Source organism: Macaca thibetana, chromosome 3, assembly GCF_024542745.1.
Source record: "Macaca thibetana thibetana isolate TM-01 chromosome 3, ASM2454274v1, whole genome shotgun sequence".
Lineage (NCBI taxonomy): Eukaryota > Metazoa > Chordata > Mammalia > Primates > Cercopithecidae > Macaca > Macaca thibetana.
In genome coordinates this window covers 18,730,579-18,754,088 of record NC_065580.1, presented here as the reverse complement: position 1 = coordinate 18,754,088, position 23,510 = coordinate 18,730,579, and the positions used below count along the sequence as shown (strand labels likewise).

The 23,510-nt window shown below is 49.5% G+C and overlaps 1 protein-coding gene across 32 annotated transcripts in view; it reads left to right on the top strand.

Moving 5' to 3' along the window:
• Positions 1–23,510, top strand: part of NDUFB2 (NADH:ubiquinone oxidoreductase subunit B2) — a 1,166,996-nt gene that overhangs the window by 683,626 nt on the left and 459,860 nt on the right. The window contains exon 1 of one of the 32 annotated variants that reach the window (XM_050782311.1): positions 11,046–11,050. The exons of the other annotated variants lie outside the window; for them this stretch is intronic. The gene's annotated coding sequence lies outside the window, so the exon portion shown is untranslated. Of the gene's footprint in view, positions 1–11,045; positions 11,051–23,510 lie in introns of those variants that run through there. 32 annotated transcript variants of the gene reach the window in all.

Below are 23,510 nucleotides of genomic sequence, written 5' to 3'. Positions count from 1 at the left end.
GCAGCCCACAGGTGATTCAGAAATAGGGATAAGACCAGGTATTTAGAGAGAAAATGGAGACATACATCCGGCCAGGCACGGTGGCTCATGCCTATAATTCCAACACTTTGGGAGGCTGAGGTGGGCAGACTGCCTAAGCTCAGGAGTTTGAGATCAGCCTGGGAAACATAGTGAAACCCCGTCTCTACTAAAAATACAAAAATCAGGGCCAGGCACGGTGGCTCACGCCTGTAATCCCGCACTTTGGGAGGCCGAGGCTGGCAGATCACCAGGTCAAGAAATCAAGACCATCCTGGCCAACGTGGTGAAACCCCATCTCTACTAAAAGTACACAAATTAGCTGGGTGTGGTGGTGTATGCCTGTAATCCCAGCTACTCGGGAGGCTGAGGCAGGAGAATTGCTTGAACTTGAGAGGCAGAGGTGGCAGTGAGCCGAGATTGCGCCACTGCACTCCAGCCTGGTGACAGAGCGAGACTTTGTCTCAAAGAAAAAAAAAAACAAAGACATAGGCAGGAAGAGTCATCTGCCTAGAGGGAAAGGGTTTTCTTTTGTTTCAAGATGGAAAAGACTTCAAAGTATTTAGTTGATGATGAGAAAAAAAAAAATTAAAGAGTAAAGATTTAAGAGAGACAACGCCTTCCCAACCAAAGCCCAGATGCCGGATTTGGTTGGTTCTTAAACACTCCAGCTTGAAAAGAACACCACAACACCACACCGCCATGAGACAGGGGACTAGCCTGCACACCTGCTCAGGGTGACGCTCTGGAGTCCCAGTGCCATCAATTTTACCTTGAGCCTCACGAACCAATTGGCTCAATCATTAAGCCCAGGCCTCTCTACTGTACCCACCCCACCCAGGGGTGTGGGGCCCTCTGATGAACAGGTGATATTAAAGCAAATGAACGTTGACTCATAGCCTACTAAGCTTACATGCTTGATGATGTTTCATTTTCCCAGTAGTCCTGAGTAGGCATTACTATTCCCATTGTAAAGATGAATACACTAAGGCTCAGAGAAAGTCTATATCAAGCAGGAAAAGGCAGAACAGGGAACCAAACCTGAATCGTATTTCAGCATTCATTTTCCCTTCATTCCAGACCTCAGGGAATATATTCTAATGCCCCCAGAGACAAGAAAATTATATCCCAGTACCTCCAGAATTAGAGAAAGATGACCAGGCTTTTTCCTGATACCTCCCTAGATTTTCACAATTACAGAAACATGGTCCTCTACCTCCGGAACCACAGAAACCTGAACCTACATAACCTGTCCAACTTGCTTCTCTTGAAACCCAGAAACTTTCTACAGTTGCTCCTGAAGTTTCTCACCTGTCATGGAACTTCAGAGCTGCTGAGAGCTGCAGTACCATAAAAAAGCAGAGAGAAGAGAGCTGGTCTGGTTGAAGGGGTGGGAAGGGGACAGGGAAGCCCTTGCTTGGACTCTTAGCTCCAGTTATTCCCATTAAACTTGAGGTGCCTCCAGAAATCCCAGGACGTCTCTGAACACAGTTTAACAATCACAGCCATTAATCAGTTTTGTTTTTGTTTTTGTTTTGAGATGGAGTTTTACTCTTGTTGCCCTGGCTAGAGTGCAATGGCATGATCTCGGTTCACTGCAACCTCTGTCTTCCAGATTCAAGTGATTCTCCTGCCTCAGCCTCCCGAGTAGCTGGGATTACAGGCATGCGCCACCATGCCTGGCTAATTTTTATTTTTAGTAGAGACAGGGTTTTTCCATGTTGGTCAGGCTGGCCTCAAACTGCCAACCTCAGGTGATCCACCTGCCCCAGCCTCCCAAAGTGATGGGATTACAGGCATGAGCCACCATGCCTGGCCTTTTTTTTTTTTTTTTTTTTTTTAATGAAAATTTTGAAGCTCAAAAAAGTAAAGTGGCCTGCCTAGGGTTACAAAGAAAGCTCAAATGAACTACAAATCCCAATAACTGTTTATTTCACAGCTACTAAATCCAGCTTCCTCTGATAGACTGCTAGCTGCTTAACCCAACCCAATACCAATGCCCCTTCTCCCACTTAGTAACAAACCCCACATTTATTCAGAGTAACACTGTTCCCTGGACTAAATTTCCCAGCCTCTCTTCAATTTGGACTGGCCATGTTAAGTTCTAGCCAAACAGATGTAAGCAAAAATATAGTATGGTTCTTTCAGGAAGAAGAACATAGGCCCTTCTTCTCCCTTCCCTCTGTCCTGCTGCCTGGAAGTCAGATGTGATGGCTGGAGCTCCAGCAGTCAGTTTGGACCATGAGGATGAGACACAGCTTAGGGAGGGCAGTCAGAAAACTAGAGAGTCTGAGTGATGAGGATGCTGACATAATAGACCTCAACTATATACATGAGAAACAATTTTATGTATCTTGTTTAAGTTGTGATTGTTGCAGCTGAATCTAAACTAACTGGTAAAAATCAAGAATTGCTTCAACTATTTTCTCTAAGCCTTAATGACAATCCTCAAATAGACAGCCTGAATGTATCTCTGGGGCTTGGGAAGGTATAGCCAGCAACTTCCTGCTCACTCTGAAAGCCCCTGTGTACTGTATTTCCACAGCCAGGAGAGGCAACATTGCTCAGTCCTTGGAGGACCAGGTCATACAGGTTCATCAGGGTTTTCTAAGTCTATGTTCTGGACTCTATTTCCAGAACTCCAGCCACCTCCTGAGCCTTCAAGCTACTGTTTTTCCCTAACCCTCAGAAAACCCCTGAGGTTTTGTAATTATGAACTCCAAACATGGGGCACCAAAACTCAAAAGAAATCAGGAAAAGCAGCTCCTTAACCTTGTCCGAAGAAGCTCAGTAAAAATATAAATAGTAGCCGTGAGTGAGGCAAACACAAATCTGTAAACATAAAGAGATTAGAGGCCAGGCATGGTGGTTCACACCTGTAATCCCAGCACTTTGAAAGGCCAAGGTGAGCAGATCATGTGGTCAGGAGTTCGAGACCAGCCTAACCAACATGGTGAAACCCCGTCTCTACTAAAAATACAAAAATTAGCCAGGCGTGGTGGCATGTGCCTGTAATCCCAGCTACTCAGGAGACTGAGGCAGGAGAATCACTTGAACCCAGGAGGCAGAGGTTGCAGTGAGCCAAGATCGTGCCATTGCAGTCCAGCCTTGGCAACAGAGCGAGACTCTGTCTCAAAAAAAAAAAAAAAAAAAAGAGAGAGAGACAGAGAGAGATATTTACATTCAATAGGGATTAAAAAATCATTAGAATGGGAACCTTGAAACTTCAGTAAGGATTTTCCTGTTAAAAAACAACAAATTCGTCTGGGAGCAATGACTCACGCCCCTAATCCCAATACTTTGGGAGGCCGAGGCAGGTGGATCACCTGAGGTCAGGAGTTCAAGACCAGCCTAGCCGACGTGGTGAAACCCCTTCTCTACTAAAAATACAAAAATTAGCCAGGCGTGGTGGCAGGTGCCTGTGATCCCGGCTATTCAGAAGGCTGAGGCAGGAGAATCGCTTGAACCTGGGAAGCAGAGGTTGCAGTGAGCCAAGATCACGCCACTGCACTCCAGCCTGGGCGACAAAGCCAGACTCCGTCTCAAAACAAAAACAAAAACAAAACAACAAATTCAACCTGACTGGAGAACCAGAACATGGGAGACCCCCATTCGCTTCCCACTGATGAGAAGTGTCCTAGGAATCACAGCAGCTGGTGTCTGAGATCAACAGCTCCCCCAGTCACTAAAGCGCTACCCTGCCTTTCACTCTCTAGCCCCAGAGCTGGGAAAGGAGCAGGTATGGGGACATTGTCCCTGTTAGCAGAGGGAACATGGCTGCTTGTCAGTGCCTTATCCCACTGTCAGGGCAGCTGTCTGGGATGTGAGGGGAGACTGCATGAACCCCCATATTTGTGAAACTGAGGCAAAAGGAAGTTCATTTCCTGAAAGGGATGAACTAGTCAGGCATGACATCTACAATCACCTCACTTATGAGGCTGCAACAGAGGGGTGCTTGTCTACAGAGGACATTAGCTACATGGGCGATGGCCCCGGGCAGATGACAGCCACGCTCGCCCATGGCACTGAGCATACCATGGTGCCCGGTGACAACACTGGGATCGTGTCTGGAAGCCCTAGATAACTTTGCTTCCCAGGGCTGCTAACACTGACTGGGGAGGACCCTCTGATGTTACAAAAGCCAAAAACGGCACACCCAGTCTGTTTCACCAACCTGATTTCCATCTAGGAAGTAAGTTCTTGTTTCTCTTAAAATGCGACTCCCAGAACTGAACATAATACTTCATTCCTAGGACCCTAAATGGTCCAATGGGGCCATTACTTCCCTTTTACTTTCCAGCAACGTGACTTCCATCTTCCGTGGCAGTGGGAAAGCACCTGACCTGGCGTCTCATTCCACTCCTGCCACTTAATGACCGAAGCCTCTTTGAGATTCAGACTCTTTGGCTGTCAATGGGGGTAAACATACCCTGCCTATCACTGTGAATCATTCTGAAGGTCGTATGCTCATATACCCAGTTTCCAGCAGTCTGGGGAGATGTGAGATCCCTTTGCACTGATACCCCATGTCACAATGATTCTGAGGCCCCAGATGAATGCAGGCCCTCAGCCCCAGCCCTGCAGAAGTATTCCCTGGGTCTTTCAAGGAGTCCACAAAAGGGTCCCCCACATCTGTTGAACCAATTAGTCCCAGTCATCATTGTATCCTTCTTCTGGCCTGGCTTCTGTGGCTTGAGGTCCACCAATAGGAGCCTTGGGGCCACTACCTCTAATAGCACAGTGCCCATGGGGCTGCCGGGCTCCAGGCCCGGGGTTCCGTCAGTGCTCTAGACCTCTACACCCTGTGTGACCCAGCAGTGCTGATTCTGTGCACGGAGGGAGAAAATGCACTTCCACCCTCAGCCACTCCGTTAGCTCCTACAAGCAACTTTCAGCAACTGCCAAAAAACAACCACTGACAAAAACACCGCTTTCCACAGGAGTGAGCTCAGCTGTTCACACCTTCAGACAATATCTCCCCTGGACTCAGGACTGCCTCAGCCTACATGCCTGATTAATACGCCCAAGCCAAAACTGTGAAGCCCCTCAGAGGGGAACAACAAGAGCGCAGCTGCCTGTCCCAGAGGCCTTCATGAAACCAAAGGACTTCACCTCCACAGTGAACTGAAACACCCACCTCCAAACCCAGAAAACTGCTGGCCACTTTCAAAAGACACCTCCTCCTCCCTCTCAGGACCTGGCACTGTGGCCTAAGCCACCTCTGTCCACGTTGGAGGAGGGACCACCTAGGGAAAAAGAATAAAGGGTTCAGAGTCAAAAAATACTGTTGATTGCAATGTGGCAGAGGTGCTAGGGCACTGGGGGAACACATAAGTTCAGAGAAAATCAGACAAATGTAAAAAAGAAGCTACCATTAAGTCCAGACGGAGAAAAGGGTTGTTGAATCACAGAGTGTTGTCCTAGAACACTGCATGGCTCAGAGGTGAACAGCTCGCCTCTGTGAACAGTCGTCATTTATTTCATAAAGTACTGGAATACAAGGATACAGAAGGGGGTATGGGAAGGAGAGCGTCTCCTCCGCTACCATGATTGGAAGTTAACAAGTAGTGTGCAAAGTCGAAAATCAAGAAATAGTAATGTGGCTGGACGTGGTGGCTCACGACTGTAATTGCAGCACTTTGGGAGGCTGAGGCGAGTGGATCACCTGAGGTCAGGAGCTCGAGACCAGCCTGGCCAACATGGTGGAACCCTATCTCTACTAAAAATACAAAAATTAGCCAAGCATAGTGGTGCACTCTTGCAATCCCAGCTACTTGGGAGGCTGAGGCAGGAGAATCACTTGAACCTGGGAGGCAGAGGTTACAGTGAGCTGAGGTTACCCCACTATACTCCAGTCTGGGCAACAGAGTGAGACTCCGTCTCAAAAAAAAAAAAAAGAAGAAAGAAAAAGAAAATAAATAGTAATGTAAGCATATTGTTTAGAAAAATGGTAGAAAATACAAGAAAAATGGCTACAGAGTTGGCAGTGCCGGCCTCCAGGAAGACAGCCTTGGGGAACAAGAGGCTGAGAGTAATTATAATTTTTCATTATACTTTTTATGTGTATTTATTCTACTTTGCTGTTTATAGCTATGTACATGTAGCATTCTGTTAGAGATAATTTTATATAAAACAGGTCCTCACCAGGCATGATGCTCACACCTGTAATCCCAACAATTTGGGAGGCCAAGGTGGGCAGATCACTTGAGCCCAAGAGTTTGAGACCAGCTTGGACAACACAGTGAGACCTCACCTCTTAAAAAAGTTTAAAATGTTAGCCAGGCAGGTGGTGTGTGTCTGTAGTCCCAGCTGCTCAGGAGCCTGGGAGGTAGAGGCAGCAGTAAGTCATGATTGTGCCACTGCACCCCAGTCCTTGTGACAGAGCAAGACCCTGTCTCAAAAAAAGAAAACAAAGAAAAAAAAAGGAAAATGAAAGAAAACAGATTTTCTCAGCCTCTACAAAGGCAGGTTTCAAAAACCTCAGGGCTCTATCACAGTCAAGGCTATCATCAGATACGTGGCCACGTGTATTACTTTGCTAGAGCAAAGTAACAAAGTACTACAGACTGGGCAGCTTAAACAACAGCAAAGCATTGTTTCACAGTTCTGGAGGCTGGACGACCGAGATCCGGATGTCGGTAGGATGGGTTCTGTCTGAGTGCTGTGAGCGAGAATCTGTTCCAGGCCTCTCCCTGAGCTGTTGGTGGTTGCCAGCAATCTGTGGGGTTCCTTGGCTTGCAGAAGTAGCACCCTGATCTCTGCCTTCATCTTCACATGCCATTCTCCCTGTGTGCATATCTGTGCTCAAATTTCCTTCTTCAGTTTTTGTTTTTATTTTTATTTTTGAGATGGGGTCTCACTGTGTTGCCCAGGCTGGGGTGTAGTGGTGCAATCATAGCTCACTGTAGCCTTGACCTCCCTGGCTCAAGCAATCCTCCTACCTCAGCCTCCTGAGTAAGCTGGGACCACAGGCATATGACACTGCACCTAGCTAGTTTTTTTAAAAGGTTGTATTTTCTGTAGAGATGGGGTCTCACTAGGTTGCCCAGACTGGTCTCAAACTCCTGGACCCAATTGATCCTCCTACCTCAGCCTCCCAAAGTTCTAGGATTATAGGCAGGAGCCACTGTACCCGGCCTAATGGATCAGGGACCACCCTACTCCAGTAGGAACTCATCTTAACTAATCACATGTGCAATGTCCGTATTTCTAAATAAGGTCACATTTTGAGGTACTGGGGGTAAGGACTTCAGCAATGTAGGGGGCAGTGGCGGTAGGAAGAACACAATTTAGCCCATCGAACTATTAAAACTGTGGAGTGTTATTATCATATACTGTAAAACAAATTGGCCATCCTGCAGGTCCTGTGTCTCAGCATGGCTGCCTTCCTATAATACTGACAGGTACACTTGCTCCCAGAGCTCCCAATTCAACTCTGCGACAGCCCCAACTCTCCTCATTTCTCCCTGAACACACACCCACTGAGAGGTACTCTTGCTCCCTCCCCTCAGCCCCCACATTAACACCTGTTGCCCTGTGGTGCTACTGTGCCTATGTCCTGATTCCTTTGCACAGATCCCTGCTCGCTAGATGAGCCCCATCCATTCTCCCTCTGCCACCGATCCAGCCAGTCCTTTCCAAAAGCGCCTTCTCCTTAGATCAGGGGTGTCCGATCTTTTGGCTTCCCTGGGCCATACTGGAAAAAGAAGAATTGTCTTGGGCCACACATAAAATACACTAACAATAGCTGATGAACTAAAATAAAAAAATAAAAATAAATCACACACACAAAAAGGCTCATGACAGTTAAAGAAAGTTAACAGATTTGCGTTGGACCACATTCAAAGCCGTCCTGGGCCGCAGGCAGCCCATGGGCTGGACAAGCTTGCCTTAGATAGAGACCAGGAAGCCCCCAACTTCCCCCATAATAGAACTTGTAAACTGAATCTCAGCACAAAAAGATCATCCTCCAGCGGCTCAGTACACTAGAAGCCTGAGTCCTCTGCTCATGGGGCCACTTACTAGTTGGGTAACGGACAACTTAACCTCCCTGTGGCTGTTTCCCTACCTGTAAAGTGGGACTAATAATAGTAACCCACATCATAGGCTTACATGACATAAAGCATGTGAATCTCCTAGCACGGTGCCTAGAACACAGTAGGTATTCAATACATACCATTTGTTACTATTTTACTATTACCAGTTGTTACTGCTTGTTATCTTCTTTCATTGCATCATGTCCAGAGCAAAGCCTGGCTGTGCTAGACCCCCAAACCGCCTTTGACTCAAAAGAGAGGCCCCCCCCGGGCTGGGCGTGGTGGCTCACACCTGTAATCCTAGCCCTTTGGAAGGTCAAGTTGGAAGGATCCCTTGAACCCGGGAGTTCAAGACCAGCCTGGGCAACACAAGAAGACCCTGTCTGTAATTAAAAAAAAAAAAAAAAAAAGCTAGGCGCGGTGGCTCACACCTGTAATCCCAGCACTTTGGGAGGCCAAGGCAGGTGGATCACCTGAGGTCAGGAGTTCGAGACCAGCTTGGCCAACATGGTAAAACCCCATCTCTACTAAAAATACAAAAAAAAATTAACCAGGCGTGGTGGCAGGTGCCTGTAATCCCAGCTACTTGGGAGGCTGAGGCAGCAGCATTGCTTGAACCCCAGAGGCGGAGGTTGCAGTGGCTGAGATGGCGCTACTCCACCCCTGCCTGGGCAACGGAGTAAGACTCTGTCTCAAAAAAAACAACAAAAAAAAGAAAGAAGCCCCCCCTGGGGCTGTGCTGTGCATCTCAGCTATCAATGCTTCTGCATCCTCCTGGTTCTGTCCTGCTAACAACCAACAGGACAGCTCAACCTGCCTGCTTTCCTCCTGGTCTCCCAGGGCACATCTGTCTCTGAAACAGCCCTCATCCCACTCTGCCTCACTCACACGATTCCTATTAGTCTCTTAACTCAGCATGGTCTTCGGGAGGACATCCTTCAACGCAAAAGCAGCACTTTTAAAACATGTTTAAAAAGTGATTTAGTAAATACTGTTGTTTTGTGAAATTTTTAAAGACAAAGTCAAGTTACGTTACCCATGCCATAAAAATGAAAGCAAAAACAGAAACCCATATTCCATTCCATTTAAAAGTCACTGACACCCAAGCACCCAGCCGAGGGCTCAGCAGCTTGTTCTTGCAATGTTTTACAGTGAGAAAGGAAGGAACATAAAGCCTAGGAGTAGATCTCTAGAGAAAGACATTGTATATTTTGTCTGAAAGCATCTGACTTACGAACTCCACTTCCAATACCATTTGGAGATGGTTCTAACCAGAGAGAAGCAAAACCCTAAAACATTTCTCAAACAGTTCTTCAAGACCTGCTGCCTAAGATTCTTATAGTACTTGCCACAGCAATATAGAGAACTTTCAAGCTTCTTATTTGTAATAAAAACTGTCAAGAGGCCAGGCGCGGTGGCTCACGCCTGCAATCCCAGCACTTTGGGAGGCCAAGATGTAGGGATCACCTGAGGTCAGGCATTCGAGGCCAGCCTGGCCAACACGGTGAAACCCCGTATCTACTAAAAAATACAAAAAAAAAAAAAAAAAGAAAGATAAAAAAGCTGGGCACGGTGGCTCACACCTGTAATCCCAACACTTTGGGAGGCCGAAGCGGGCAGTTCACAAGGTCAGGAGTTCAAGACCAGCCTGACCAACATGGTGGAACCCTGTCTTTACTAAAAATATAAAAATTAGCCGGGTGTGGTGGCGCATGCCTATAATCCCAGCTACTCAGGGGGCTCAGGCAGGAGAATCACTTGAACCTGGGAGGAGGAGGTTGCAGTGAGCCAAGATGACGCCATTGCACTCCATCCTGTGTAACAGAACAAGACTCCATCTCAAAATAAAATAAAATAAAAAAATTAGCTGTGTGTGGTGGCGGAAGCCTGTAATCCCAGCTATTCAGGAGGCTGAAGCAGGAGAATCGCTTGAACCCAGGAGGCGGAGGTTGCAGGGAGCCTAGATTGTGCCACCACACTCCAGCCTGGGTGATAAGACCGAAACCCTGTCTCGGGCAAAAAAAAAAAAAAGGGTGACAAGTACAACAGTTCATTGCACATTTACCGTGTGCCAGACACTCATCTGTTTTGTGTGGTTTGACTCATTTAAATAAACCAATTAACTTTTAGTGAAGGAGCAGTTCAGGAAGGAAGGCTTTCAGTCACATAGCTGTGTGACCCTAGGCCTTCAATTTCTCTTCTATAAAGTGGGGACAATACCCACCTAATAGTTATTGTGAGGATTAAACAAGACAAATGTAGGTATAGCACTTTCACCCAAGGTTTTCCAATGTCATTTCATAGGCATAAAGAATCGAATGATACATTTGAGAAGTACGTACTGTATTAATGAAAAAAAATGAACAAACCAGGAAATGGAAAATTTTGAGATTTGTTTTGGCCTGTTTCAATCTGCCCTTCAATATGTCCGTCCTGGTGGAGGTGACCTTGGACTGGCGCTTGACTCCCCATAGCCAGTCTCTGCTAAGCCCTGTCACCACATCAAAGGGGCCACCGAGACAACGTGAAGTCAGAGGAACCCCAATCCTGCCCACACTTCAAAGGGGCTCCTCTTCCGGAAGTTGTTACAGCATTCCTTTCAAGGAGGGTAAACAACGAAACAGCTCCAGGAGCTCACAGCTCGCTGCAGCTACATCAAACTGGCCTCCACGCTGGGATGTGGAGCTCTCTGGAGCCCAAACAGCACACCCAATAATGAAAATGTCGCTCTGCCGAGAGCGAGTCGGCCCTGCTGCCTTCCCATTTCACCCTTACACTAATGAGCACCAGGAAGCGCCGCTCCCAGGGCGCGCCCTCAAACGGCGTCTGGCCCTGAGCAGGTGGCACCCCTCTCTTCCTCTCTGCCCTCTGTCAAGACCACACCACGACTGTTTTGATTCCTGGGCTTCCGCCCTTTAGTTTACACATGTGATGATTCCGTTTGACAATCGCAACCTGAAATACTCCTCTTCTGGGCTGGAGGTGGGGTAGGGGGGTGGGGGTGGCGGAAGGAGGGCCCTCAAACAAAGACCCGCTTTCTCCTGAACAGGTGTCATGAGACCAACCTTTGACCTCCGGCTCCTTGGCCTCCGGGCGCGGGCCCTGGGCTGATACGGCGGTGGACGTGCAGGGCAGCGGGCCCGCGCCCACCAGCTGTGGCCCAGTTTCTAGTAAGAGAGGGACAGAGACAGGCTGAGACCGGCTGGGGAGTTTCCCGACGCTCAGCAATCCCCTAGGGGGGCGGCGCAGAGGACTGACCCTTTTGTGGGCCCTCGGGTCCCCCCGTGGTACCCGCTGGCGCGCTCGTCCCCTGCCACCCCCAGATCTCTGTGCACTCCCCACCCCCGGGCGTTGGCACTGCCCCTCGGCGCGCTCTCGTCTCCCCCGGACCCGGAGCACTGCGCACTCCATCCCGCAACGCGCACATCCCCCTACCCCCGCGCGTCCACACCTCTGCGGCGCCCCGCGCCCCCACAACCCTACACCGCGCCCCCAGGGCGGGGCCGGATGCGCAGACGTGCAGCACGTGCGCTGCGCAGCGATTGGCAGCGCCGCCCCCACCCCGCCCCGCCAGGGAAAGGGCGTGCAGTGCGCGGCCGCCGCTGCTGGTCCAGCTGGCAGGGGCTGTCGGGGCGCGCGGGCCGGGCCGCGGGGGTCGCCGCCCGAAGTGGCCGGGGAGCAATGACAGCCCGATGGGGAAGGACGGCGGCTTCCCTAGAGGGCCGATTATCTGGCTTGGAGCTGGGAGGCGTAGGGGCCGTAGGTGCTGCTCCTGCGGAATGGAAATACTTTCTGCGAGTGGTGCGCACGTGTTTCCACTTTATTTGGTTGTCACCTGGGGCCCAGTGCACTTAAACTCCGGCGTTATTCGGGACCGAGCCAGGAGGCCACTGCACCCTTCAACCTGCGGATGGGGGGAGAAGTTAGGAAGGGGACTGAGTGACAAAAGTGACAGAGGCGCAGCTCGCGTTCGTGGCCCGGGAAGTGATGCTCAGTTGTGGGTTGGGGACCAGAAAGATGCCCATCGCGGGACTGGGCGATGAGGGCGCCGATTTGAGCCGAAGCTACTGTTGCCCGGCCCGGGACGGCTGCCGGGCAGGCAGGATCTGCAGGCGCACGGCCGGGACGCGCAGGGAGCGCGCAGGGAGCGGTGGGGCTTCCCGGCCGCTTCGGGGACATGGGCAGGAAAGGGTACACAACCGTAAGTGACTCTCAGCTGTGAACCTCGGCTGAGACTGCCTCGCCTCATCCCAGCAGCAGCCAGCCAATGAAAAATAGGCTGAGGGTGTTCCCGAGCCAATGGAAGCCCGCGGGCCGTGAGGACTTGCCACTAGAAACGTTTATGGTGTCCCGGGCCGGAGACTTCTGTGTGTTTGTTAGGGGGGCGGGGGGCGTCTTTCCAGCAGCCCAGGACAGGTGTGTGCCTAGGCGGATTAGAGCGCCTGCTGTTTGTAAGGCCCCTGCCGTGGCGGGTGGAGGGGGAAGGAAGGACAGGGGGAGGGTAGAGGTGAGGTATCTGGGAGCTGGCGAAGGGTTTCTCCCGCTTTCTGTGTCCTGCGTCACTTTCCTTTCTGTTAACGGTGGTCTTCCCTTTGTGTCGCGCTTGATCGTTTCTAAATTGCTTTCCCATGCGTTACTTTACCCAGCCATCACTGTAACAAACAAGATAGGTTTGATTACTCATTTTACCAGCAGGGGAAGTGAGGCTCAGGTAAGTTAAATCCTATGCACATAGTGGCACAGCTGCTTAGTACAGGTTTGGGACTGGAACTCAGGTGCCCCGACGACAAATCCAGGGCTCTTTAAATACATCAAAGGAAGGAAACCAGGTGTGTTTTATGATCCTGGTGCCAAGGGCACACCCAGTGATTAAAATGAAATCCAGAAGGACTGGGTGAGTTTTATTTCCCCTCAGTCACGCTCTTTCAGGTTGAACCTTTGCAACACAGGTTTGCTCTGCTCTTACACACCATGCCTTAAGATTAAGAGAGTCCACTGACTGCCAGGAAAGCCAGAAGTAAAAAATAGAATGTGTGTAGAGGCGGGCGGGTTACTCACTGTGCATTTCCTCCTTACCCACACCCTCAGGCCACCTTGAGACCCGTGGTCCTCTCTCATGTTGATCCCCCACCTGCAGATACTGTTTCCTGTTCCATGGACTGGGCTCGGCCTGCCTAAAATAGGCTGCACCCAAGAAGCCTGTACCTCCACCACTGCCATTATCCCAGCCACGAGGAAATAAACACGTCCCTCCCCGCCCCTGCACGGCTACTATTTATTTATTTACTTATTTATTGAGTCTCACTCTGTCACCCGGGCTGGAGTGTTGCAATCTTGGCTCACTGCAACCTCCTTCTCCTGGGTTCAAGCGATTCTCTTGCCTCCGGCTTCCAAGTAGCTGGGACTGCAGGCGCCGGCCGCCACACCGGGCTAATTTTTGTATGTTTAATAGAGACGGGGTTTCTTTTTTTTTCCTTTTTTTTTTTTTTTTTTGAGACGGAGTCTCGCTCTGTCGCCCAGGCTGGAGTGCAGTGGCCGGATCTCAGCTCACTGCAAGCTCCGCCTCCAGGGTTTACGCCATTCTCCTGCCTCAGCCTCCCGAGTAGCTGGGACTACAGGCGCCCGCCACCTCGCCCGGTTAGTTTTTTGTATTTTTTAGTAGAGACGGGGTTGCACCGGGTTAGCCAGGATGGTCTCAATCTCCTGACCTCGTGATCCGCCCGAGACGGGGTTTCACCATGTTGGCCAGGCTGGTCTCGAACTCCTGACCTCAGGTGATCCTCCCACCTCGGCCTCCCAACGTGCTGGGTTTACAGGCATGAACCACTGAGCCCGGCCAAGGCTACAACGTTTTTAATAGGAGTGTTGCTCCTAGAGGATTTGTCAGTCGGGGCCTTGCTGTGTCTCTGCTATGGTGCCTGACGAAGTCTCTGGATCTTTTCAGCAAAGCAGATGATGCTCAGTGGTTCCCAGGGCTGAATGCCCATCACAGTTGTCTGTCAAGCCTTTTAAAAATACACATCACTGAGCGCATCTCTGGATTGGGATTCAGCAGGTCCCGGGCGCGTGTTATGTTTTTTGTTTTAAATACTGAAGTGATTTAGATGACCAGTCAGATTTGAAACCCACAGATATAAAATGACTTCCATCTGAAAAGTCTGAAATAACTCAAAGCTGAAATTGGAGGCTTTTTGGTCAGATGGGAACTTGTCATTCAGAGGTCCATCATGCCTAAGAATGTGAAGAATGACAACTCTATTCATAAGAGGGCCCAAAGGGGAACTAAAACGCTTTGTGGTAGGAATATCCTATGCTGAGTAATCTAGGGCCTTAGGGGAATTTAGGGTTTGGGAACTGATACTGGGTGTGAACTGATTTTATTTTCACTAAAATAAAACTAAGAAATCGTCAAAGTCAGTGGCTTACATCCTACACAACTTGTATTCCTATCAATGGATGCTATTTGCTTTGTTTTCATTTATCAGCCCTTGCTTTCTAGACCTGCGCTGTCCAGTACATTAGCCACTAGCCACATGGGGCTATTGAGCACTTGAAGACTGTCTAGTCCAAGTTGAGATGTGTTGTATGTGTCAAACAAACATTAGACTTCAAAGACTCAGTAAGGAAAAAATGTAATCATTAATACTTTCAACATTGATTATGTATTAAAATATTTTGGATCCGTTGGGTTAGGTCAAATACATTATTACAATTAATTTCAGCTTTTTCTCTCTTTCTTTTCTTTCTTTCTTTCTTTTTCTTTCTTTCTTTTTTTCTCTTTCCTTCCCTCCCTTCTTTCCCTCCCTCCCTCTCTCTTTCCTTCCCTCTCTTCTCCCTCCCTCTCTTTCTCTTTCTTTCTCTCCCTCCCTTCTTTCTTTCTCTCTCTCCCCCTTCCTTCCTTCCTTTCTTTCTTTCTCTTTCCTTCTCTCCCTTCTTTCTCTTTTTCTTTCTCTTTCCTTCCCTCCCTTCTCCCTCTCTCTCTTTCTTTCTTTCTCTCCCTCCCTTCTTTCTCTCTCTCTCTCCCTCCCTTCCTTCCTTTCTTTCTCTTTCTTTCCCTCCCTTCTTTCTCTCTCTCCCTCTTTCTTTCTCTCTCTCCCTCTTTCTTTCTCTTTCCTTCCCTCCCTTCTTTTCCTTCCCTCCTTCCTTCCTTCCTTTAGTTCCTTCCTTCCTTCCTTCTTTCCTTCCTTCCCTCCTTCCCTCTTTCCTTCTCTTTCCTTCTCTTCTCTTCTTTCTTCATCTCACTGTCTCCCAGGCTGAAGTGCAGTGACACCATCATAGCTCACTGCAGCCAGGAGTTCCTGGGCTCCAGTGATCCTCCTGCCTCAGGCTCCTAAGCAGCTAGGACTACAGGCATGCCCCACCATCCCCTGGCTAATTTTTTTTTTTTTAGAGGTGGGGGTCTCATTATGTTGCCCAAGGTGGCCTCAAACTCCTGGCCTCAAGCAGTCCTCCCACCTCACCCTCCTTAATAGCTGGGACTATAGGCGTGAGCCACCACGCCCCAGCTTTTTACTTTTATTGCTTTAATATGCCTAGTAGGACATTTTTAATTACATATTTGGCTTGTGGAGGCTGGGAACATTGTTGATCTGGATGACAGAGGTATATGTTTGTGTGTGTGTTGTTGAAATTCATCAAACTGTGTCCTTAAGTTTTGTGTACTTTACTGCTCTATGTAAGTAAAAGTCAGTTTAAATATTAAACAGTACAGGCCAGGTGTGGTAGGATCACACCTGTAATCCCAGCACTTTGGGAGGCCAAGGCGGGTGGATCACTTTAGGTCAGGAGTTTGAGACCAGCCTGGCCAACATGGTGAAACCCCCTCTCTACTAAAAATACAAAAATTAGCTGGGCATGGTGGCAGGTGCCTGTAGTCCCAGCTACTTGGGAGGCTGAGGCAGTACAATCATTTAAACCAGGGAGGCGGAGGTTGCAGTGAGCCGAGATGGCACCATTGCACTTCAGCCTGGCGACAGAGTGAGACTCCATCTAAAAAAAAAAATTAAACAATAAACAATGGCTTCCTGGTGTGTTTAGAGTAAAATCTAAGCTCTCATTGGCCACCAAGACTCTGCCCACTCCTTCACCTCATCCTGTCCCATCTTCCCTGTGGCTCGCTGGCCTCCCTGCTCTTCAAATCCGCCCTGTTCACATCCACTTCGGGGCATTGGCATTTGCCTTTTTGTCTACTTAGAAGGTTTTTCCTCCAGATTTTCTTTACATGGCTAGTTATTTGTCATCATTCAGATCTCAACTCAAGTACAGCCTCCTTCTTCCTTGACCACCTCTGTCAGGTAAGATGCTTTTGGTCAAAAGAACAAGAAACCCGACTGGGTGAGTTGGCTCATTCCTGTAATCCCAGCACTTTGGGAGACCAAGGCAGGTGGATCACCTGAGGTCAGGAGTTTGAGACCAGCCTAGCCAACATGGCGAAACCCCGTCTCTACTAAAAATACAAAATTAGATGGGTGTGGTGGCACACGCCTGTAATCCCAGCTACTCAGGAGGCTGAGGCAGGAGAATTGCTTGAACCTAGGAGGTGGAGGCTGCCGTGAGCCAAGATCACACCATTGCACTCCAACGTGGGCAAAAAGAGCGAAACTCCGTCTCAAAACAAACAAGAAACCCTAGCTGGTGTAAACACAGAATGGAGTTTATTGGCTTGGGAACTAAAAAGTCCAAAAGAAAATCAGGCTCCAGCTAGGGTACGGTGGGGACCTGGATCCTTTTCCTGTGATTCTCTGGGCACTCCCCTGTGTGGGTCACTGAATCCTCAGGCTGACTTCCCAGCCATGAGCAAAATGGCTGCAGCAACCATGAGGTGGGATGCCTCACATGCACATCCCACCCCATCCAGAAAGAGAGTTTCTTGCCTCCCATGCTCAAAGAAAAACACTGGATTTCACCTAACCAGTCATTTAGCCCAGAGGAACCTCACATGCTCACTGGTGCATCCCTGAAATGTGCTGGTGAGCAGCACCCAGTCACTGCTAAAAGATCCCTGATTAGGCTTAAGCAGCTAAGGCCCCATCCTACACAAATCTCGAGGCTGCCATATATTCAGGAGAAGTGGGTGGGTTCTGTGAAGTTGATAACCAGCAGTGTCTGCTAGATAATCCAACCAGTTGACAACCTGCAGTATCTGCTAGATAATCCAGCCAGTTGACAACCAGCAGTGTCTGCTAGATAATCCAACCAGTTGACAACCCGCAGTGTCTGCTAGATAACCCTACCATTGCAAGTCACTACCTAGACCAGGGCTCAGCAAACTTTTTCTGTAAAGGACTAAATCGTAGATAATTAGGGTTCGTGAGCCTCCTAAGGGTTCTTTTGTTGGATTTGTTTAACAACCCTTTAAAAATATAAAAACTATTCTTAACTCATGGGGCTTACAAAAACAGGCCAAGGGCTAGATTTGGCCCAAAGATAATAGTTTGCCAACCACTCATCTGGATCATTATGATACTTGTGATGTCTACATTGACCTTGTTAACTTGTTTCCCCTGACTATAATCAAAGCTCTTTCAGAGTAGGAACCAAGTTTGTCTTATCCACTACTGTCTTCTCCACACCTAAAATGGTGTTGGCACTTTGGGAGGCCTAGGCAGGAGAGTCACTTGAGCTCAGGAGTTCGGGACCAGCCTGGGCAACATAGCAAGACCTCATCTCTACTAAAAATATAAAAAGTTAGTCAGATGTGGTGGTGTGTGCCTGCAGTCCAAGCTACTCAGGAGGCTGAGGTGGGAGGATCACTTGATTCTATGAGATTGAGGCTGCAGTGAGCCGTGATCATGCCACTGCACTCCAACCTGGATGACAGAGCAAGATCCTGTCTCAAGAAAAACAAACAAAAATACAGTACCAGGCACATGGTAGATGCCCAATAAATATTCACTGGATGAATGACTATGAAAACTTTATCCAGAGCATATCAGGACCCAGTGCCTATCTCTGACCTGGGTTTCTCTGTCCTGTCTGTCTGTGGGACACAGCTGCCCCCATAGTGACCAATGCAGGAACAGACAGGGCTGCTGCTGGTCCACATGGTGCCTTTGTGCAAATCAGAAAAAAGGCCACTATTGCTGGCTGCTGTAGCCCAGCACCCAGGAACACATTGAGTGGGTGAGGGCTGAATTTTAGCCCCTGCCTTCCCTCTTCGAGGGCGTTTTTGGGTGGGATACCTGCCCAGTTGCGTGTGCCGGCTCTGGGATAGAGTGCAGAGCTGGAGTTCTAAGACCTCACCTGCTTTTATTGTTCCCACACCTCTCTGAAAAATGTTTCTGATAGCACTCTGCCTACAGCTTTTACCCTTTTCTCTCACCAACTCCCAATCCCTTCTCTTTCCAGTTCTTTTCAACACAATGACTGTGATTTACATATATTGAACTGAAATTCTCATTTTGTGCTTGGAAGTTCATCCAAGCAGAGTAGAATGTGGCATAAGGGAGACCAGCCTGGGCAACATAGCAAGACCTCATCTCTCCCAAAAATGTACAAAATTAGTCACATGGAGAGGGATTGTGGTTGGAGAGGGATTTCTGTCCTGTGTGCTTACTACACTTGAAGAAAGACCATAAGAAACTCAAAAAAGCAGCAACCAAATCATCAAGGAAATAGTGAAGTTGCCGTAAAAACGCAGTCATGTGTTAAGGGTTCTTCTATTTGGAAAGATAAAGGCTAAGACGGAGGAACATCTGTTTAATCATGGATGTTATGGTTAGGGTGGTCTTGAACTCATTCACCAAATCCTTAAAGAGAACCGGGGAGGGGGTGCTCTGCTTAAAGCTTGAGAGAGTTATGTTTAGGAATAATCAAAGAAAATGTTCCTTCACTTGGTGGGTGGTAGGATCATGGAACTCATTATCCCAAGCGGGAGTCAAGCTGGAAATAAAAAGTCTTGGGGCACTTAGCTGTCCACAGACCCCTAATGACTTATGAAGAGGAACGAGGAGGCCTTGGGATAGGGCAATGTTCTTTGAAGTTGCTGACAAGGAGCATGACTGGTTGTCCATAGGGTGTCCCTGCATGCCCTTCTCAGAGACAGTTTTGAGCTGGGCAAGATGAGGAGCCAAGGCAGCACCCACAACCCCTGGCAATCTGGAAGTTTGCCCTGTTAATGGGGGACAGGGTGGGGGCCTCATACAGGAATGGTTGACTTTCCCAACTCAGTTTTCCTTAGGCCAGCTACCATCTATTGCTGGGAATTCGAGGGTCATCAAAACAAGGAAATGATGTTTGTGGATGTTTTACCTAAATGTCTACACTCTGCATGGGGACCTCGCCTGTTGTCATTATGAGAGCTGACATTTAGTGATTATGTACTGCATGCTGTGATATGCACTTATTTAATGTTTATAGCAATCCCATAAGGTAGGTGCTATTATTTCATTATCCTGTTTCACAGATGGGGAAACTGAGGCACAGAGAAGTAGCTCTTTCAAAGTCTAACAGGCAGTAAATGATACAGGATTCAAATGAAGGATGGAAGCCTCTGGAGTACATAATGGTCTATAGCTCCATTAGACTGGGGTTATGGCCACTCCTATGGCGCTACCAGAGAGGACACAACTCCCCTTCAGCCATGTGGTACCAGGAAGGAGTGCAGGCCCATTGTGGCCATATCCACTTTTTCAAGAAAAGTCATAAGGATCAACACTGGGTGGATACAACAAATCTAGCTAAATGCAGACTGAGGTCGCCCAGCTCTGATCGTTGCTGTACCCACACCACCCTACAGCGACACATCTTATGGGCAGGGTGCTGTTGTCCATGTCCATGGAAAACATGAGTTACCAGGGGTGGGCTCAGAGCAGCAGGGAGCCTGGCTAGACACACATGGTGAAAAGGCTGCTGGGCTGGGGTGTCTGTGTCTAGAAGTTGGTCTCCTGCCTTTCAGCGGTGCGTAGTGATCTGTCTAGGCCTCTGGCCAGTCCAGGATTCTATGAATGTCATCGCAGAGAGCAACAGCAAAGGCTCTAAGGCACAGAGAGATGTTTGATGTCTGCGAAGATGGGCTCTGTGGCATATAACCGGATTGTCCCAGTTGGCACGTAAGCCACACAAAATGTGCAGAACCCGAGGCTACACCTTCGATTTCGTGTGTGCTGAGAAAACTGGCAGTGCATGGGGCCTGTGACATCCCGGGGAGATTTCGTTCAGGTTGGGCGCTGCACCTCAACCACACAGGGAGGGCTGGGGGCTTTTCCTAGTTTGCACAAAGGCGCCGTCTGTGAGCTAAACTGCACATCGTGGGTGTGCGTCCACCCGGAGGAGGGACCTTTTCCAACTCACATCAAGTTTCCTTGTGTCCCCGGAGGCCCTGAAGCAGTCTGGGGTGCTGCTGACCTTCCCCACACCCCCACTGCTTTCTATTTATATCTTCCCATCTTTTCTACTGTTGAGAGTGGGGTGGGATTTAGGGGACCCAGGAATGCCGGAATTCTGCCCTGGCTCTTCCACCGCTTCCTTCCTGTGGGGTTCCTGGGGATTGGCACACACAGAGGATAAAGGCAAACGGCACAGAGCCTGACACTCCACTCCGGGCAGGGCTCTGGGCTGCATGGCACAGCTGAGGCTCGGAACTCCAGGATCCAGAGGTTCTCCCTTCCCTGGCCATGCTTGGGCCCACCCTGCCAGCACTCATGTGGGGAGGATGAGGGGGGCCAGAAGGACAGGCTCCGAGAGGACCTTGATTCGGCGTCCTTGTTCTGTCCCCAGAGCTGGAGGAGCCAGTGAGAAGAGCAAGGTCTACCAACCCCCTGAGAGCAGGATATAGGAGGGAAGGCCACACCTTGGCACAGACTTTATCACACAGGGTCCCTGCCACCTTATACAGGTGGCTGAAGCAGAGTCCCAGATCCTGGCCAAAGCGATTGGCAGCAGCTTCCTAGAGGGAAGCCAGCCGAGGGGCGGGCTTCTTGTCCCTTACGGGAACATGGTCTCATTTAATCTTCACAGCCTCCCTATTTACAGATGGGGAAACTGAACTGCGTGCTAAACGAGGATGAGGAATTGGGTCAAGGTCACGCAGCTACTAAGCAGAGCTGGGATTTGGTGCTGTGGCCGACTTTGCAGCCTCTGCCCAGGTTCCTCTTTGGGATACGACTACTGACAGTTCACCGCCAGTCTCTTCCCAGGAATAGCCCTGCCCAAAGGGGCCTGCCTGGCCCAGGGGTGGCTCCTTCCTTGCGGGGCAGCCTGAACTCAACTCAGCCATGTAGGGGTGAGATATGGGGAGAGGGGTGCAAACACCCAGCCCCTTGCCTCCACTCAGGACAACTCTGAAGGGCTTTGTAACTCGTCATGGGATGGAGGGCCAGGCTTTGGTGGCAAGTGCATCCCATTTCACCTTCTCCCTTGGCCCAGCCCTGCTTTCCTCTTACAGCTGCTGTGCTGAGCACATGCCCAGATCAGCCTCTGCGGGCATCTTGCCTATGCCATCTGCACTCCCTGTCCTTAGGAAGTGCTGCCTCACCTCCTTCCTAGGACCCAGGACAAATAAGCCAAAGATCCAAAAAGTAGAGGGTGAGGCAGCCCAGAGGTTCACAGCAGCGGGAAGTCACTGCCACCCCTAGGCTGGAGGGACAGGAGGGGGCGGGGTGCCTGCGTCTAGAAGTTGGTCTTCAGCCTTTCAGCGGTGCTTAGTGATCTCTCTAGGCCCCTGGCCAGTCCAGGATTCTATGAATGGGGACAGAAGAAGGGGTCGGGCTTCCCTGCACCCAGGGAACACCCATCAAAGCCAGGGCCATGGTGGGTCTGTCAAGGGGGGATATGCAGCCCTTGACGGAAACACTCCTGAAGTTGGGGGCCCAGAGTGACACCCCGGCTTCTCCCTCTCTGCTTGACTTTTCTGATGATAGACTACCTAACAACACGAGGTGTTCATACCAAGGTTTTAATATGCACGTATTTGGGTCATATTAAAGATTTCGTCAGCTTGGGGTCCATAATAATTTTTTTTTTTTTTTTTTGAGACGGAGTCTCACTGTGTTGCCCGGGCTGGAGTACAATGGCATGATCTTCGGCTCACTGCAACCTCTGCCTCCTGGGTTCAAGGAATTTTTCTGCCTCAGCCTCCCAAGTAGCTGGGATTACAGGCACCCGCCACCACGCCCAGCTGATTTTTGTATTTTTAGTAGAGATGGGGTTTCACCACGTTGGCCAGGCTGGTCTTGAACACCTGACTTCAGGTGATCCACCTGCCTCGGCCTCCTAAAATGCTGAGATTACAGGCCTGAGCCACTGCAATAATTTTTTCTTTTGAAAGAGAAACACTGCTAGGCCGGGCGCGGTGGCTCAAGCCTGTAATCCCAGCACTTTGGGAGGCCGAGGCGGGTGGATCACGAGGTCAGGAGATCGAGACTATCCTGGCTAACATGGTGAAACCCCGTCTCTACTAAAAATACAAAAAACTAGCCGGGCGTGGTGGCGGGCGCCTGTAGTCTCAGCTACTTGGGAGGCTGAGGCGGGAGAATGGCGTGAACCCGGGAGGCGGAGCTTGCAGTGAGCCGAGATCACGCCACTGCACTCCAGCCTGGGAGACACAGCGAGACTCCGTCAAAAAAAAAAAAAAAAAAAAAAAAAAAAAAAAAAGAAAGAGAAACACTGCTGTAGGATGATATGCCAGAGGTGCATGGCAAAGTACCTCCCTCTCCAGCCCAGCCACCACAGCCTTAAGGTCCAATTCCTTAAGTTTCGATTCGTTTGATCCTTCGGGATATGGGGGTGGGGAGCTGAAAACAGCCCTTAGAGCCAGAGGATGCTGGAGCACAGGAAAAGGTCCTAGAAGTTTCCTTGTCCACACTCCTTACTTTACTGAGGGGAAATGCCAGACACAGAGAGCTCTAAGCTTGGACAACCCCTTTTAAGGAGAGTGAACTGTGGCGTTTTGGGGAACCATCACTACTGAGGAATGGAGTCACCGCAGGGCTTTTATTTTTATTTTATTTATTTATTTATTTTGAGACAGAGTTTCCCTCTTGTTGCCCAGGCTGGAGTGCAATGGCGTGATCTCGGCTCACTGCAGCCTCCACCTCCTGGGTTCAAGTGCTGCTCCTGCCTCAAGTCTCCCAAGTAGCTGGAATTACAGGCCACCATGCCCAGCTAATTTTGTATTTTTAGTAGAGACAGGGATTCACCATGTTGGTCGGTCTGGTCTCGAACTCCGGACCTCAGGTGATCTGCCCACCTTGGCCTCCCAAAGAGCTGGGATTACAGGCATGAGCCACCGCACCCAGCCAATCGCAGGGCTTTTAGATCTCTGCCTAGATGAGGGGTTGTATGTGCACGTGTGTGTGTTTGGTATGTGTGTGTGCATGTACATGGTACGTGTGTACATGTATGTGTGTGACACATGTGCATAGTATATGGTATGTGTGTGCCTGTGGGTGCACATGTATGTACATGTATAGTGTGCATGCATGTGTGTGGCGTGTACATATGTGTGTGCATGTCTGC